The sequence below is a fragment of the Peromyscus maniculatus genome, chromosome 2 (assembly GCF_049852395.1).
Source record: "Peromyscus maniculatus bairdii isolate BWxNUB_F1_BW_parent chromosome 2, HU_Pman_BW_mat_3.1, whole genome shotgun sequence".
In the NCBI taxonomy this organism is placed as follows: Eukaryota; Metazoa; Chordata; class Mammalia; order Rodentia; family Cricetidae; genus Peromyscus; species Peromyscus maniculatus.
Window position 1 is genome coordinate 53,123,011 of NC_134853.1, and position 19,649 is coordinate 53,142,659.

The window sequence follows — 19,649 nt, forward strand, 5'->3', positions numbered from 1 at the left end:
AGAGGCAGCAATTTGTGAATCACTTCATGGCTCCTGATCTAAAGAATCAATGAATGAATCTGTTGCATTTAATTCACCAATTTAAAATTAAACTCTGAAGGAGGGCTGGCACCTGCATTTGTAAAATCATCATCAGATTTCTTTTAATTTTATGGCCATGAATTTCTCATTTTAGTTACCATAACATCCTTTTGAAACTTCCTAGATTTTAAGAGTTATGATCTGAATCATCAAAGCATATTCTTACCTCAAGTATTGTAGGGAAAGTTACAGGGTCCTGGCTTCTGAATTACAGGTCACATTGTGATTTGGTACAATGTGCAATGACCAGTCAGTTTCATATTTATTTATGACAGCTTCCTGAATCATACACCTCTTGCCCATTCTTTCACCATTTGGCCTGCATGTACAAGAGTGCATTCTCTTAGTGAGGAAGGGAGAGATTCAGAATAAGACAGCTTATGCTCTTGGAAATGAAAATCTTAGAGAAACACCGAATAGTACTAACCTAAGACATTTACAAGACCCTCAGAACTCAATATATTTCAAAAATGGCCTATCATTTATTTAGAAATTGGGTACTGACAGGCTAATATCATTACCAAACCCAAATTATTAGAAGATACAACTATACACACTATTTAGAAAACAATTATTCTAGAAATCAACTTCTGGTTGTCCGTCTTTGGGAGCTTTCTTAGAATCCACAGTAAGCTTCTCTTTGTCATCTTTGTAGGAGCCCTTAAGTTCTACAGCCTGCAGTCAAGGAATAGATAGCTATGTGTTCCAGGAATCTGGAGCTGGGAGCTACACACAATCAGCAGATCCTGTGAAGGACTCTTTGCCTCAGAAACTACTACACTGCAATACCCAGGCTTTCCATGCCACAGTTGTTGGTGTACACCACCTGGACCCATCCCAGCTATGCTGGAGAAATATGGACAGATGCTCTGATAACCAGGCCTTGAAGCGTAGCTTTCCTATCCTGGATATCTGGTGTGACTTAGGCAGTATTGGGGCATAAACATTCATCTATGTAGTTGTCAATTTTCCTAAATTTAGTAACCTGCTCTTGGGTAATTTGGTGACCTCCCCAATATTGTCTCCCATGAATTTCCATTCTGGCTAAATCTGGTAGTTATTTCTTGTCCACATGTATTGCACCAAACAAAGACACAAAAGTTTTGCTTAGCTTGACTGCAGTACACCACAATTTACTTAAGATAAAATATGTGAGAGCTGGTGAAATAATTCAAACCGTTTTGTCTTGCAGAGTGCTCTAGCTTTTGTTCCCAGTAGTCATACAGATCATTCCAGGAGATCTAACACCCTCTTCAGACTTCACTGGTGACAGGCACTCATTACACATATACACATGTAGAGAAAACTTTTTTACATGTAAAAAAGTAAATAAATCATATTTTATTAATTAAATGAAAGCATTTGATTCTAAGAAAAATATGGAAATATTTACCACATGAAAATCTCAAAGTTGATGTGAGATTTATGTACTTGTGTAGCTAGCACAGCTTATTTTACAAATAATTGTTTATATTTTAGTACAACAATATTAAGCAATCATGACTAATAGGAGATTCTTACTCTTGATACTCTTGATAGTCTTCAGGGGTCAGTGTAAAGGTATCTTTCCATAACACTTCAGGAAGACTACAATCTTCTGTGTCTGTGAGGGAAGATGCATAACATTTTCTTACTTGAATCACAGTCTCTGGATTTCAGAACAGCTGCTCAATTTGCAAAGAGATGACTTTGCTGGGTCTGCTAACTAGTGTTGAGAAGTCCATTTCAGTATGTGTCCTTCAGCACTTAGCAAAGGTCAAATGTGAAAAGGGGTCACATGAAGGAAAGATTATATAAAAACAAATTTGTGTTTGTGTCCGGGTCTATGTGTATACATATATGTGTGCAGATGGGAGTGCATGTATGTGGGCTGATATATCTACATGTACTGGGTTGCCTGTGTGTAGATATTTGCATGTGTTGATGGGCTTGCTAGTCATCTGTGCTGTGAATTTTATTCTGTCCCTAATCCATTCTATTCATTTCAAACTGCTTTCTAGTGTAGTAAGTGTCTCATAAAGGAAATACAAAAGGGTTGTTATTAGATATTGTACAAGTTTAAATGCATTTCCAGTCACATGCTAGAAATGATCTCAGTGTAGCAGCATTGAGGTGGTGAAACATTTAAAAGATGGGTTTTAGTAGAATGTAGGTAGTTCATTGGATTTGGAGCACTGTGAAGTATTAATATAGACTTCATAAAAGCTAGTGAGTTCCAATGAGAAAGGATTGCAGTAAAAGAGAAAATCTAGCCTTTGAACCTTCCTCTATGCCACCTTCTTTCCAGTGTGAGCATACACTATGACACCTTTGGCCAGGAGGTAACACAGTTACAGGCTCTTCTCAGAGCTCAACTGATGCTGATGTTATTCTTTTGAATCTTCAAACACTAGATACACTAAATAAACTTCTTTTAAATTAAATTTCTAGGCTCTGGTATTTTGTTTAATTATCACATATCAATTAATACAGATATACTTATCCTAAATGTTGTAAATGTTCATAAATTATCTTTCTTGTTTTGTTCACTTTTAGCTGTTCTACCTGTTGAATGTATTAAATATCCATTTTCTGAACATATTTTCAAATACATACAGAAGAGAACGTGTAATACATTAATTCCCCAGTGTTTTCTGTCCAGCTGTAGCACAAGCTAATTTCCTGCTTTGATTCTTTACTCACAACTCTCCTCCAAACTCATTGTAGTAGAGGTTTCCCTCCTTCCATATATACATTTTCAAACCTTCCATAATACTGTCTTTGAAGATGGCAGCATACTTCCATGGCAGAGCATGCTGCTCAAAATATATAACATATCAGCATTTGCACAAAGAGCGAGGCATGTCCTCAGATTTGATTCATACTAGGCCAAACTTGCCTCACCTAACTCCCCAAATATTTCTCTCCTTCCTCCCCAAATCTCCTCTCCTTTTGTGTTTTGTTGTTTTATATAAATAAAGGTCCAAATATACTAATAGCTCTGGTCTGATGTCATGATCCAGTGATGTATTTTACATTCCTTTTTGCTGTGGCCAATCCTTCAGTTTTCACCTCCTTACCATTGGGTGGAAATTGTTCATTTATCCAGCAGAATTTTGTTAACTGTGCCTTCCTGACATTAAATGTTCTGCAGCTCCATTGTTACCAAGCTATAAGGATTCCTCGAAGAAGTTGAAGGAATTTGGGGTATTTTCCTGTATTCTCATCCAGAGATATTAGAATATCAAATATGTTTCCTTAAAAAGGCATTTGTGAATGGTCCATATTTTTATCTGTTTTTTTCAGTCACTTTTAACATTGAGGATTTTCTTGCATCTGATTTTATTGATTATTTTCCTTTTTGTCTTTTCTAGGTGAAGCAAATATAAATTTTTGTGCTGGAATTCCCAGAGTAATTATTTATGTTAATTATCAAATTCCATTTTCTTTCCATAACTCTGTCTTTAAAAGATAAGTTCAGAAGAGTTGTCAAGTTATGCTTTTCTTACCTTGGAAAGACATAAAATTGTCTTTCCAAATTACATATGCTTTATTCACTCATTTTTGTTAGCACACCTTTCTGGGTCTCTGAATAGAAAAATACTTCATCTAACAGGCTGTTATTACCAGTGCTTTTCCTCCTGCTCACATCCTCCTGGTTGCCCTTGTTCCCTTGTTAGATGTACTTTTTTTTTTCTTCCAAAAGTTTGAGAGAGCTCATAATAGTTCTCCTCTAGCTGCCTTCACCCTAAGATAGTCTAAGCAAGACGTTTGATATCTAATACCTAATCCATCTGAAGTCTAAGGATGTTCTGCAATGTCAGAAAAAGCTTTTCCAGGTCAGTCTGCACACTGGTGAGGAAAATTTCAGGAACATTGTGTCTTTGTGTTGGTCAGCAACTATTGAGTCGCCTGATCTTTGTAAAGCTTGGCATTCTCAATGTATCTTCTCCCTAGTACTCCCCCCCTCCGCCCGCCCCAGAGAAGGAGGCTCTGCTCCAGCATCTACCAAGAACAAGCTATCATTTTGCTTCGGTGAATAAGAATTACAGCAAAGGGCCCCTAAAGGAGCCTCTGAGGTAGAGATAGTGAGCAGTATGTTTATGCAGATATTTTGTACAGTAAATTTTAAATTTATTTATGCCCTTGATTTTTAAACCACACCTATATCTATTGATTAAGGATTTATAAAGTTGTGTATTAATGTAACACCTTAGTACATGGCCCACCCCTGTATTTTCCATGAAATAATCTCTGTTAGGTTTTCCATTGTCTTCTTACATTTCATTTTTAAAGAAATATATATATATATATATATATATATATATATATATATATATATATAACCCAAACATTTGGAAAATGGACAGAAATTAGAACTCAGTTATCATGATTTTAATGCTGGTTCTGAATTCTGTAAGAGGGAACATTAGTCATTTGTCACAAAATAGCAATATTAGGATTTGTCCAAGTAATCTACAAACCATAAAAACATCCCAGAAAGTGTCTGGGTTCAGGAGCTCAAATGAGTCTTCTTGATATAAGCAAGTTTCTTTTACAAATGTCCCTGACAGGGAGAGCGATGTGCCTGACTATGGGAAGGGGTCTGGATCCTTATATTGTTAAGTCTTCAGGTGATGGAAAGTGGCACATGGAAGATGATACTTACACAGAAGTAAGCTGAAGCTGATTTTTTTTTCTTCCTGGAAATCTGGTATATGCTGAATAAGCCTTTAATTTGATCTTCTTTAAATGCACGCCTCAGCTGTTCAGTAGAGAGGGAGCTGACAAAGGGGAAACCCGTCTCCAACCTCCAGCACTCGTCTCTAAGAGGCTCTTTTCTAGTAAATGGAAGTCTATTAAGGTTCTTCCAAGACTTAATCAAAGCACTGCCCAGAAATATCTGCCACTGTGTGAACAGCTCTCTCCTTTCGCTGTAAGAGCCAATATCTCTAATTTATAGCTCTCCTGGTCAGGCTAAGCCTTCCCTGGGCCCAGTGTGGGGCTTCTCACTCCCTGTGGTTCTCAGTGGCAACAGGAAGTTGAGGGGGAGGCTACAGAGCCAGGCAGCAGGCACCGATGCTGTCAAGATTGCATTACTCTCTTCTCTGTAAAAGAGAGCTAAATCCAATTGACACATACCGAAGTAAACAGGCAGTGACATATTTGTAGACAAATTGTCATACTGTAGATCATCCACAAAACAAATGGTTTTTGATTTGCACTCAAAGATTGGGGAAGAAATCTGCCAGCACTAACAGCTGCTCCCCTTTCAAAGGAAACAAGCAGTTAATGAAAAAATTAATTTAAAAATAATGTTCTACTGCTGCAAAAATTCCTTAGGGGAAATATTTAACACTGCTCAAAACTAAAAGAAAATATACTTGTTTCAATTCCTACAGAAATTTCTTAGTTTCCCTAGGGTCTAAGCTGAGTTTTGAAATCACGTGAAAGTTTTGTAGTGTTGAAACAATATTTCTAAAAAGTAATAATGAAATAGTATAATAATATATCTAAATATTTTTCTTATGATTCTTTTCTAATTCCTCAAAATTTAATACTGTCCCTAAAATAATATTGAATTTCACTTTTCATGTCATCTTGGTGGCAAGTCCTTTTTGATGATTAAGGTACATTCTTGTATCCCTGGCAACTTCATAGGGTCATCTGGAAATTACTATGAAAACTGCTGTCCATCAACATCCTTAAGACCCAATTACCCCAACAGTGACTGGTTGTGCTTTATGCAAAGGTTATATCATCATTTATGTCCCTGTTCTTTCCTTCTGAAACCAACCTCAACTGATGTGCTCAGGCTACTATAACAAAGCACCAGATGTGGGCCTGCTAAAATAACAGATAGCAATTGTTCACCATTCTTGAACTGGTAAGAATGAGGTCACAGGGCCACTGTGGCCAGGTTGTACTGAGAATCCATTTCTTGGAGAGTATTTGGTTGATTCTCTCTGTACCTTCAAATGGGAGTCAGAGGAATAGAAGGCAAGAAGGAAGATGCGAGATTGGAGCTGTGATGTGTCTTCTTCCTCTGCTGAGGACAGTGATACCAGTGTGAAGTGGCTCTAACTTCAAGATCTCATTTAAGCCTAAGTAGACACTAAATCCTCATCCTCTACCACTGTTGCAAGGTAATTATGGCAGTTTAAAAGAAAATGGCCCCCAAAAGGAGTGGCACTATTAGGAGGTGTTGCTTTGTGGAGTAGAAGGTATGGTCTTATTGGAGTAAGTGTGTCACTGTGGAGGTGGGCTTTGAGGTCTCATTTATGCTCACAATATCAGCCAGTATATCGGACTCGTGCTGCCTGTAAGATATAGGACTCTTAGCTACTTCTCTAGCATGATATCTGCTTGCACACTGCTATGTCCCACCCTTAATGATAATAGACTGAACTTCTGAACTGTAATTGAGCAACCACAATTAAATGTTTTTCTTTATAAGAGTTGCTGTGGTTGTGGGGTATCTGCACAGCAATAGAAATCCTAAGACAGAAGTGAAAATGAAAGGGACTAGACTGTTTGCATGCTGGTGAAAATGACTCAGCATTGAGAGAGAGCCTGATGGAGAGTGAAAAGATGGGAACCAGGAAAAGAACAGAGCTGTGGTGATATTTTATTTGTACTGAAATGTTATTTTAATTTTATGTTAATAAATAAAGTTGCCCTGGGGTCAGAGCTATTAGAGCCATAGTAAGAGCGTGGTGGTTAGAAGAGCTAGGTAGATTTCTGTGTGTTCAGGGATACAGCCAGTATTGGAGACATACGCCTTTAAGACCTGGAGGGCGGTACTTACAGGCAGTGATGAGGCAGTCATGTGGTTGGGTTTACAACCAATGAGAAGGCAGAACAGAAAGATTATTTAAACAGGGACACAGGAAGTACCTCCCTCTCTCGGGGAAGCTAGGAGCACTGCAGGAGGTAAGATTTTATCTCTGAGCTCTGACCTCTCGGCTTTTCTCTTTTACCTTGGCTCTGTGTTTCTTATTTTAATAATACGATTGGTTACATCTACATCTGGCGCCCAACGTGACAAGAATCCATTAAAAACTGCTTGGGGCTGGCTCCCTAGCCGGAGCAGCCGGCTCCCTAGCCCCGGCCCAGGTCTGCTTGGCCTCAGGCCGGACTGTGAGCTGCTTGCTTAAAGCCAGTGCTACAAACAGCTCAGGCCTGCCCTGCTAAACAGGGCCCCTGCCTGTAAAGCCAAGCCTTGACTCGGCTCAAGAGGGAACAAGTGGCTGGCTTTAAGCTTTAGCCGGCTACCCCTTCGCTTTCACTTTCACTTTCGCTTTCGCTTTCGCTTTCGCTTTCTCTCTTGCTTTCTCTCTGTCTCTCTGTTTCTGTCTCTCTCTCTCTCTCTCTGGATTCAAACCTAGGACACTAGGTGGCTCTTTTGAAATTCGCTCGGATTTCTACTGTTCTACGCAGATTTGGTAAGTCATAAAGGAAAAAATGGGTTTTCTGTGTACATTGGAAGAAAATTGGGTTTTTGAAATTTTAGGCAGTCTGACAATGGAACAACTGTATGAAAAGATTAGTATTATGGGAATTATGCAGTTTATCACCATGCTTATTCTCATTTTACTATTTAAAAAGATAGTCGATTTAAGTGCCAGGATAACAGCTTTAGAAAAACCTGTTAATTTTAACAGTGAAGTTGGTTCAAGTTTGGATCATAAGGTTACAGAAAGAAAGCCTGTTTTCACACAGTCATCCTTAATTTATCCTGTAACCGTACAGCAGATGCCTGATCAAATGACTACACAAAATATCTGGGCTCCAATTGAACTGATGGATTTTAAAAGGTTTAAGGAGGCAATAGTATCTTATGGCATGCATTCCCCATATGTAAAGCAAATGTTAAACTCTTGGTCAACATATAATAGGATTATACCACAGGACTGGCGGGACCTTGCACAAGCTGTTCTGGAACCCAGCCAGAGAATTCAATTTCTAACGTGGTTTAAGGACGAAGCTAGAAACATAGAAACACAATGGAGGGATAAAGGAATACAAGTTTGTCAGGATCAGCTTATTGGAGAAGGCCAATATGCTTCAATACAAACACAATGTTTATATGATGTTCAAACCGTAATTTTATGTCGAATGGCAGCCTTGAATGCATGGGACAGAGTTGATGAACCAGGAAAAAAACCTGAGTCATTCACAAAGGTTATGCAAGGCCCAAAAGAATCTTTCACAGATTTTTTAGAAAGACTGGCTTCAGCAGTAAACAGAATGGTCTCAGGATCAGAAGCTAGTAAGGCAATAATTGAAGCTTTGGCATTTGAGAATGCGAATGCAGCATGCAAAAGAATAATCAAGCCATTAAGGGCAAGATCTGCACCTTTGGAAGATTGGATTAGAGAAACAATTAATGTTGAGGCTGATGAGCATGATGATACGTGGGTAGGAGAAGTAATTTCAAAAGGTTTGAGGAGTGTTAGATGTTTTGGGTGTGGAAAGCAAGGACATTTTAAAAGGGACTGTAAACAGGTCATTCCTAGAAGCAATGTTTCTTCAAGGAACAATGGCAACAGAATGCCCCTTCCTTCTGGAGTATGCAGAAGGTGTGGTAAGGGAAAACACTGGACCAACGAATGTAGATCAACAAAGGACAGACAGGGTAATCCTTTGCCTCAGTTTTCGGGAAACTCCCGGAGGGGCCTCATGCAGGCCCCCATAGCAAAACCAGTTCAAACCTTTCCTGCAGCTGTAGAGGAAATCCCTGCTCTGAGCGATTAAATAACCAAATGACTGTTGGAATAAATCATGCTGGTCAGGATGATGAAAAAGAGAGAATAGAAAATTCAGGAGAAAACATAAAGAAAATTTTTTGGCAAACTTCTATTAATGAACAGAGACCAAAATTAACAATAAAAATAAATGGTGTTTTGTTGTCTGGTCTGGTAGACACAGGTGCGGACATTACCATAATTGCACCAGAATTTTGGCATCCAGCTTGGCCTCTTCAAGAGGTAAACGTTCAACTGTTAGGAATTGGGACATTATCTGGAGTGAAACAGAGTGCAAGATGGCTGGAATGTATAGGTCCAGAAGGACAGAGAGGAAAATTAAAACCATATGTCGCTAACATAGCTATGAACCTGTGGGGTCGAGACTTGTTGCAACAATGGAATACTCAGATTAAAATCCCTCCAATCTCAGAAACAAATCATAAACTAGCACATGTTTCTGAGAGAAATATTAGAAGGCATTATTTTGAGTGGTCACCAGCCATCCATATTATACAGGAACAGGGCACAACAACTGATAATCCTCCAAAAATACCAACAGCTCTACCTTTAAAATGGTTAACAGACAAGCCTGTATGGGTTCAGCAATGGCCTTTAACAACAGAGAAACTCCAGGCTTTAGAAGAGCTGGTAGAAGAACAGTTAAATGCTCAGCATATTGAACAGTCAACCAGCCCTTGGAATTCTCCTGTATTTGTTATTAAAAAGAAATCTGGTAAATGGAGAATGGTAACAGACCTTAGAGCAATTAACAAAGTAATTCAGCCGATGGGCTCTCTACAATCTGGAATTCCTTTGCCTACTCTGTTACCAAAAGGATGGCCTCTCATAGTTATTGATTTAAAAGACTGTTTCTTTTCAATACCCTTACAAGAAAAGGACAAAGAAAGATTTGCTTTCACAGTGCCTACTTATAATAATTCTCAACCGGTTAAAAGATTTCAATGGAGGGTCCTCCCACAGGGAATGTTAAATAGCCCAACTCTGTGCCAATATTTTGTACAACAGCCATTGGAAGTGATACGTAAAAAATTTCCTAAATCTATAATTTATCATTATATGGATGATATTTTACTAGCTGACTCAAATGCAGATACTTTAGAAAGAATGTTTGAAGAAGTAAAGAAAATTTTGCCTTGCTGGGGATTACAAATTGCTCCTGAAAAAATACAAAGAGGAGATTCTATTAATTATTTAGGATATAAAATAGAGCTACAAAAAATTAGACCCCAAAAGGTGCAAATTAGGAGAGATAGACTACAGACTCTTAATGACTTTCAAAGATTATTTGGAGATATTTCTCATCTACGAACTATTGTTGGGGTAAAAAATGATGAACTGACTAATTTGTTCAAAACCTTAGAAGGTGACAAGGACTTAAATAGTCCAAGAGAATTATCACCTGAAGCTGAGAAAGAATTGGCCTTGGTAGAAAAGAAAGTACATGAAGGGCACGTGGATCGTATTGATCCAAAGCTGGATTGCATTTTGGTTATTTTACCCTCTAGGCATTCCCCTACTGGAATATTAATGCAGAGGGAAGATATTATATTGGAATGGATATTTTTACCAAATAAACCAAATAAAAAATTAAAAACTTATGGGGAAAAAATCTCTGACTTGATTTGGAAAGGAAAATTGAGACTTCGTCAATTAGCAGGAATAGACCCAGCAGAAATTGTCATACCTTTAACTAAGGAGGACATTGAAAAATTATGGACAGAAAGTGAACCTTGGCAAAGAGCTTGCAGTAATTTTTTGGGAGAAATTAACAGCAAATATCCCAAAAGCAATAGAATTGATCTTATAAAGAGAGCTGATTGGATCTTGCCTCGAATTGTACGGCAAAAACCCATATCTGGAGTTCGTACATTTTATACAGATGCCAACAAACAAGGAAAGGCAGGTTACAAATCAGAAAATTTAAGTAAAGTGGTACAAAGTCCTTATAATTCAGTGCAAAAATCAGAATTGTATGCTATTCTGTTGGTATTAATGGATTTTTCAGAACCTCTCAACATAGTAACTGACTCTCAGTATGCTGAAAGAGTGGTATTACATATTGAGACTGCAGAATTTATCCCTGATGCTTCAGAATTAACTTCACTATTTATTCAATTACAAGATACAATCAGGAAAAGGAGTCATCCTTTATATATAACTCACATCCGATCTCATACTGGTCTGCCAGGCCCTCTAGCACAAGGCAATGATGAGATTGATAAATTATTGATAGGAAATGTGCTGGAGGCCTCAGAATTTCATAAAAAACATCATGTCAATAGTAAAGGTTTAAAAAAGGATTTTTCCATAACCTGGCAACAAGCCAAAGAAATAGTAAAGAAATGTCCTACTTGTTCCTTCTATAATCAGACGCCATTACCAGCAGGATGTAACCCAAAGGGTACTCAGAGGAATGAAATTTGGCAGATGGATGTGTTTCACTTTGCAGAATTTGGAAAACTGAAATATGTACACCACACTATCGATACTTATTCAGGATTTCAATGGGCAACTGCTCTGAGTTCTGAAAAAGCTGATTCTGTAATCACTCATTTGCTAGAAGTTATGGCCATCATGGGTATACCTGCACAAATCAAAACTGACAATGCTCCATCATATGTCTCTGTTAAAATGAAACAGTTTTTTGATTATTACAAAATAAAGCATATTACAGGTATACCACATAATCCTACAGGTCAAGCAGTTATAGAAAGGTCAAACAGAACTCTAAAGGATATGCTAAATAAACAGAAAGGAGTAACAAAAACCCCCAGAAATAGACTGCATAATGCTCTATTAACTTTGAATTTTCTGAATGCCAATGAGAAAGGAACAACAGCTGCAGAGAGACATTGGGTAATAGAAAAAACTACAGAATTAAATCAGCCTATATACTTTAAGGATGTGCTGACCTCAGAATGGAAGCCAGGGTATGTATTACGTTGGGGACGAGGTTTTGCTTTTGTTTTTATAGGAGAAGATAAGCTGTGGGTACCATCAAAATTGATAAAGGTTCGATTTGAACAAGAGAAACCTCTTAATTAGAGGAGGTGATAGTTCATCAACCAGCATGAACATCCAATTTAAACTAACTTGTACCTGTAACACATGTCTTTTCATTTAATCAGATAATAACTTGCCAAAAAGGAACATCCCCAAAATTAGTCTTGGGGGAAGGTTTTTGTTTTTGTCTTTTAGGAGAATGAAGGTTAAGGAATCTGAAGGACACAAGACAAATGAGACAACTGAAGAAAAGGGACAATCATCTATCCCAGGAAACAGAGTATATTGGAGTATATGGCATATGGGTATATATTATCTAAAAAATTTTATGTCTTCTTAAATGTTTGTTTCTGCTTTTCTCTAAAGATTTAACACTATTGGTTTTCTAATAGTCCCAGTTCAATTAAAATTTAAAGCTGACTTTGGAGTTGGAGAATGGCTCTCTCCTTCTTTAAACTCAAGCATGTTGTTAAAATGAAAATACAAACTCCCTGTATCATGACAGAATAAAAGAGCCATTTTCTGCTATGGGACAGGACAAAAGCCAAATTAATTAAGGGACTATTCTATTACTAATCTCAACTCTTTGATTCTATTCTGATTCTTTAAACTTTTCTTAAAGTATAAATTTTATATCAAAATTTACAAGATTAATATATATATATACATTTTAAACTTTGTTAAGATATGAATGGTCATATAGAGTACTAACTAATTCTAGAAAAAAGGCTTCAGTTAGCTGCATATATATGTCTTTGTGTTCGAGTCTCTTATCAGTTTTCTGCAGGAAATCACGGCCAGGCCTAACATCAGCTGAAGTCTCCGGAAAGAAGATGGGGCCCCACAACAACAACAACAACAACAATTCCACGTGGACAATAATAATATCACTAAGCTGACAAACATCATCTACAGATCAGCTTTGAACTACAAGGTGCTCAGAACAATTTTGAGATGACTAGCTGAGATGATCCAGTCTCAAAGACTACTTGAATAAGGACTTGAGATAAACCCTGAACTTTGGCTTTATACACAGACTGGATAATAATGAAGGATATAGTTACCTTTCCTAGAATTTGACAATTAACCTAAATTTTTCTTTCAGGATAAAGATAACTTCACCCATACCCAGCAGGAAGCAATTTTAAGAATATGACACCCACATTGCCAAAGAAGTGGTGTGGGGCGGGTGGTTTTTTGGTTCTTTTAATGGGTTTTGGGTCTGGGATAATTTTCAATTGTTTAGGGGGGTTGGTTACAAGTTGTTGTCAAGGGTTAGGAAAAAGGCTAAGCAAAGGAGATTAGATTTAAGGTTCTTGTTTAAAAAAAAAAAAAAAAAAAGAAAGAAAAGAAAAAGACAATTACTAGTTTTAAATACTTTACATTATTACCAACTATTAGGATATAAAGAAATGAAAGTTAGTAGTTAGACATTACAATAGAAATTGTAGTCATATTAGATATGTTTTAAAAATTGAGCAGATATATTTTAGACAGGTCATCTTCAAACCCTTCAGAGATCTACAGAATATGGCATTTAAAATGTTTTAATAACTTAGAAATTTTTCTTTTTTGAGACATGTCGGCTCCTGGCAGTACCAATCTACTTCAGAGAAAATATGGGCATTGAAGAAACTGCATATGGAGTTAACTTTCATTATGGCAAAAGTTAGCCACTGGACAACAAAGTATCCTCGTATCAACAGGACAAAATGGACAGACAGAACACGAAACAAAGGACTACCGATTCCTGCCAAAACAAGTGTGGTTATGGCTTTATCAGACGGCATCTTCTGAGGCCAGGACAATATGGCACCATCCCTGAAGTGGCCTTCACAATCTGGAAAAGGTACAGTGCCCTTTTCTTTGAAGGCAGCTGAACAGGCAGTGGGCCGATGGCTTCTGTTGTGCAATGGAACAGCAACTGAAAGCTCATGCCTCTCAATAGTAGACTGGCATTTAATAGAGGGATGTGGAGAAGGGCATGCTTAGATGAAGCCATATATACACAGCCAAGAAGAATGGACAGCTGAATTCAAAAACCATCAACAATTTCCAGAATTTAAAATCCTGAATCATGACATGACCCTAGTGGAATTCAGGTGTTTCTGGTACATGGACTGCTCTCACCCAATGTGAGCTTGAACTGTTGACCTTGTGTACAACCTACTTCACAAATGAGTCTGTCAGATACGATAAGCCTATAGGCTGAAGATGATGCCCCAACACTGTGGAGAAACCTCAGGTGACTGTCCAGGCAGCTGGCTGTTTCTGTCAACTCACAAAATTTTTGGAAGTTGCTTTTGTGCACTTCTTGTTTTTATTTTTGTTAGCTAATATTATTTCCTTCTTGGGTCTCTGAGGGAGTTGAAGATTAGTTAGTTATAGTTGAAGATTAATTAGGATAGAAAGTGAATTAGATACATTTTGGACTTACTAAAATAGGATAGATAAGGGAATTATTTTCTCTGATTTGTCAAATACAAATGGACTAGACATCGTTTAGGTATTTGTTACTTGTATATATTGTATATAGTTATTGTACTTTTGTATATAGTTTTTCTTTTGTTAGTTATAACCTTTTGCCTTTTTTCTTTTTATTAAAATAGAAAAGGGGAAATGTGGTGATATTTTATTTGTACTGAAATGTTATTTTAATTTTATGTTAATAAATAAAGTTGCCCTGGGGTCAGAGCTATTAGAGCCATAGTAAGAGCGTGGTGGTTAGAAGAGCTAGGTAGATTTCTGTGTGTTCAGGGATACAGCCAGTATTGGAGACATACGCCTTTAAGACCTGGAGGGCGGTACTTACAGGCAGTGATGAGGCAGTCATGTGGTTGGGTTTACAACCAATGAGAAGGCAGAACAGAAAGATTATTTAAACAGGGACACAGGAAGTACCTCCCTCTCTCGGGGAAGCTAGGAGCACTGCAGGAGGTAAGATTTTATCTCTGAGCTCTGACCTCTCGGCTTTTCTCTTTTACCTTGGCTCTGTGTTTCTTATTTTAATAATACGATTGGTTACATCTACACAGAGCCATTGAGAATATGAGGAGAGATGGGTCCCATATAGAGAACAAGTGATAGGATTTTTCTTTGCCTGAAGAAACTGGGATGTTTCATCTGTGTCATAAAAAGGATAAGAGAAATCAGAATAGATCCTGGGAGAATGTGAATTGCTTGGCAGAATGATAAGGGATGTGTGATATATCTACAAGACAACAATGTATTCCTCCAAGTCAGCATTGGCTCCTGGACACACTCATCAATGTATGAACAGTTCACTTTCATTTAGTTGCTTTTAATAACATAATATGCATCTGTAAAAAATAGCACACAAACAAAAGCATTAGTAATGACCCACATCTCACCAAAGAGTACACCCCACTCCTGATACCAACCTTTGTCTTAATAAGGGTTTCTTTTACTGTGAAGAGACACCATGACCACAGCAATTTTTTTCTTCTTCTATGTTTTTATTAATAAAACTTTTTCATTCATTTTACATACCAATCAATGATCACCCTCTCCCTTCCTCCCACCTACCCCAGCCTCCCCCACCCAACCCAACCCCCACCTCTCCCACAAGAAGGCAAGGCCTTGCATAGGCAGGCACATCTAGTAGAGGAAAGTCCAAGCCCCTCTCCCTGCCTCAAGGCTGAGCGAGGTGTCCCATCATAGGTAGTGGGCTCCAAAAAGCCTGCTCAACTGTCATCACAGATGGAAGCAGATGCAGAGATCCACAGCAACTTTTATAAAGAAAGAACATTTAATTGGGGTGGCTTACCTTTTCAGAGGTTTAGTCAATTATCATGGTGTGACATGGTGGCATGTAGGCAGACATGGTGCTGGAAAAGTAGCTGAGTGTCCTACATCTTGACACAAAGGCAACAGGAAATGGTCTGTGACACTGGGCCTGGCTTGAACATATATGAGACCTCAAAGCCTGTCTCCTCAATGACACACATCCTCCAACAAGGCTATACCTACTCCAACAAAGCCACACCTCCTAATAGTGTCACTCTCTTTGGGAGCCATTTTATTTCAAACCATCACAGGAGTATATGGTGTCAATATATAAATTTGAGTGAATTATATACAAATATCTGGCCCATGACCTTATTGATTATATACAATCTGCTATTCACTACTCCCTAACTCCAGAACTGATTATTCAGTTCCCTCTCTCAATGTTTCAAGGCCACTCTTGATTTTCTTTATTGCATTTATTTTAACTGTGGTGGGCTAAGTAGCCAATGTGACTGATTTATTTAAATTCATTGTAGATATTTAGATCAAAGTTTAAGGGCAACTACAAGCAGTGTGTATTGAGACTGAACATTTAACATGACAAAGTAAACCTCCAGGCAACCTGAGTAACATTCTACACCAGAGAAACTGGTTTGCAAATGGTGAGTCTTGACCCCCTTGGGATAGAATGACCTTTCCACAGGAGTTGCCAAAGACCACCAGAAAATACAGACATTTACATGATGATTCATAACAGTAGCACAATTACAGTTTTGAAGTAGCAATGAAAATAATTTCATTGTTGGGGGGGGTCACCACAACATGAGGAACTACATTAAAGGGTCACAGCATGAGGGAGGTTGAGAAACACTGGTCTAAGGATTGCCACCTCACTGGTCCTTATTCACCATCATCCAGAGTACATCTCATCTCAGAAGTCAAACTCCTCTTGTTTCTCACTGTAGTAAGTTATAATAAGTCCATTGGATTTTGAACATTCATTCACCAGATTAGCCAAAAGTGCAATTTAATATTTTGTAACTTGTATCATATTCTTTAATACTGCTACGTAATACCATCTTTTCTCAATTTTTAGTCCCCTTTTCCTATTTAATGCTATTATGACTGAATATTCACTCTAGTTTATCTGCAATCACTGCTTCCTATAATTTATATTGCATAATATTTGTTGTTTTGAATTATTTAAAACTTTAAAATATTGAGAGTATATATTTCATGTAATGTTTTATTCCTAAAATAAGAAAGTGATGTGTTCTATAGAGGCATTTCAGAAATTAATTTTCTTCCACATTTCTATTATTCTAAATATTTGATCCCATATACAGTACTATCTAATGTTTCATTCTCTGGAGTTATGGACATAATGCTTGTTGAAATATGTAAGTGCTAGAGAGACCCCCTGAAACCATTGGAAGTTGTCATTTGCCATTTCAGAGAGTGAGTGCATTATTTTTTTAAAGGCAAACCAAGTCTTGCTGCCATTCCTGTGTCTCCTCTTTACATTTCACAGAAAGTGATACTTCCCATCCATGTATCCATCCTTGCTTCCCTTTAGTATAATATAATCCACCCTTTAAGTTTACCTAAATTAAAGTGCTAGAAATAAATTCTTCTAAGTTTAAGGTCTACCAGGATATAAGTAATTGATGAGTGAGTTTTCATTATCCAATAGGAACCAAACATTTAAAAAAATGTAGAAGCAGTTGATGTTGAAAATTTTGTGTTTGTATTTAAGAGGTTGTATTCGGGGCCTAATTCTCTGATTTATTTTTTTTCAGGGGAGGGGCAATGGATTTGAGTTACTTCACCTTCAATTTATTGTCTGTAAAATAATGATGAGAAGGAGAAGGGAAGGAGGAGGAGAATGATATCTATCTATAGAATCTAGAAAGCAGTCGATGAGATAGTAGGTTTGCATTTAATACATTCTGTATCACAATGCTGTGTGCAGAATGATAGCTGTTATTATTCTTTTATTTCCTCTACTGTCTACCATGATAACTAAGGTGTTTCTTAAGAGAGATGAGCTAGAGTGTTTAAATTGGTTCTGGGTTTATCTTAACAAACATCATTGTAATAAAATTAACATCACCTATAGACAATCGAGGGCTCTTTATAATTAAGTTTGAAAGTTTGTTGAAATACATAGAAGGGGGATGGACTGTAGAATTGTGTGAGTTCCTCTCAGTTATTTGTGACCAAGGGCAGCAACCTCACTTCTGGGACTCCATGAACAATGTTTTAATACATTCTGCCACTTTGTTTCCCTAGAAATTCTATCACCAATTAGCTTATGGAGACCAGCATTGTTCTTTTCTTTTTTGTATTAATTGCTAAACTGAAGAAACACATCACAGAGGCCCTGACACCAGGGGAAGAATAGACTGATGATATTCACACAGGCATGTGTCAGAGGGCTGCTGTACACAAGGTTATCAGAAGGTACTGGCCCTGAGACACATGGGCAACAAGAAAACAAGGAACTTGAAAAGGTTCGTGATGAGTAAGGGGTCCTAAGAGATTGACAGCATGCTCCAGTAACAGATGATGGCCCCCGGCAACTTCAATTTAAGTCTTCATTCTTATTCTGTCATTCTGTGGAATAGCTCTCTGACTACATAATGCTTCAGTTTCCTAAACTATCCAACTCACAGATCATGTAGTATGATTAAATTAAGTGCGATAAAAATAGATGATTTAAAGCAATATTATGGCTTACTTATATTTGATACCGTTACCGACATTCTACACACCTGACATTAAAATTCTTAAGGGAAATGGATGCTACTAGAACCCAGGAACAGTAAAAGAAATAAAGCTATTATCAATTCTTAGAAACTGAGATCCAAGGTAGGAGTTGTGGGCAAACACAAATAAATAGGTCAAGGGCGTCAAAATGGCATGAAGCATAATATGGAAGGAAGTATTGTCAGCTGTGCTGGGAATGAAGGGGGAAGGGCAAAAAAAAAGGCAGGACACGAGGATAATTTGGGAGCTAACTTGGAAAAGCAGTTATCCCAAGTTATCCTAGTTATCAGACATACCGACTTTTTTATTTACACAGAGGAGATGGTGCTCTGAATTCCAAACATCAATATGTAATGTATGTTTAGGAAATGGAACCATGTATTACCATTGTCTATTTTTTTTCACTCAAAATATCTGCCTTTTATTTTATCATTTAGATAGAAAAAAAAAGGTTCCTGGATGCTTGAAATTTGATATAGTCAGTTGATAATTTAAATTGCTAAAGAATGTTCAAATTTAAATTATTCATTTGGAGTAGTCTGGTTTCATACAACCCACAATATTTACCTGAGGTCAAGCTGACCACAGGAGCCTTCCGTTTCCCAGGTCTTTATGACACAACTCAGAAATCAACTTTGCCCTTTTGCCTTCTCTCTCAGTTAGAAGCTATCATGCCATAAAAGAATATTCCCCATTTCTTTCTAATTATGAACATCAATATAAAATATTATAAGATTATATGCACAGAGCCTCCCGAGTGCTTAGGCCATGCACGCTTACCTACAACCTTGTCACAGGGTTCTCAAAGGGAACAGAGTATACTAACAAAGAAGGATGATGGGAACATCTACATACGTACACTGTATGTTACAGGAGAGGCAAAAGGAGCAGGACAGCCACTGACCCCCACTTTCCAGAGTAGCACAGAGGTCCATGGATCTAAAAGACAGAAATGCTCAGTTCTCTATGTAATCACTAAGAGTACAGAGCCAGTGCAGTGCACAAAGGAGGTAAAAGTTCCGGTTGTCATGACCCTATTAACAGAATCTTTCCAACCAACTGTAGGCTACAACAGAGAATAGACATATTTGTCTATTTCAATGAATATATCGAGGAATGCAAAAAAACCTGCTTTTATTATTTTCCAAAGTTAAAACTCACCTGAAACATAATATATTGCATTTTGTCATGTTATAGTTCTGTGTTGAGCCCAAAGTTACCCAAACATTGCACTAAGTACCTTTGGAACTAGACATCCTAGAGAGTATCTAGCTGTCAGTAGACCACATTTCATAA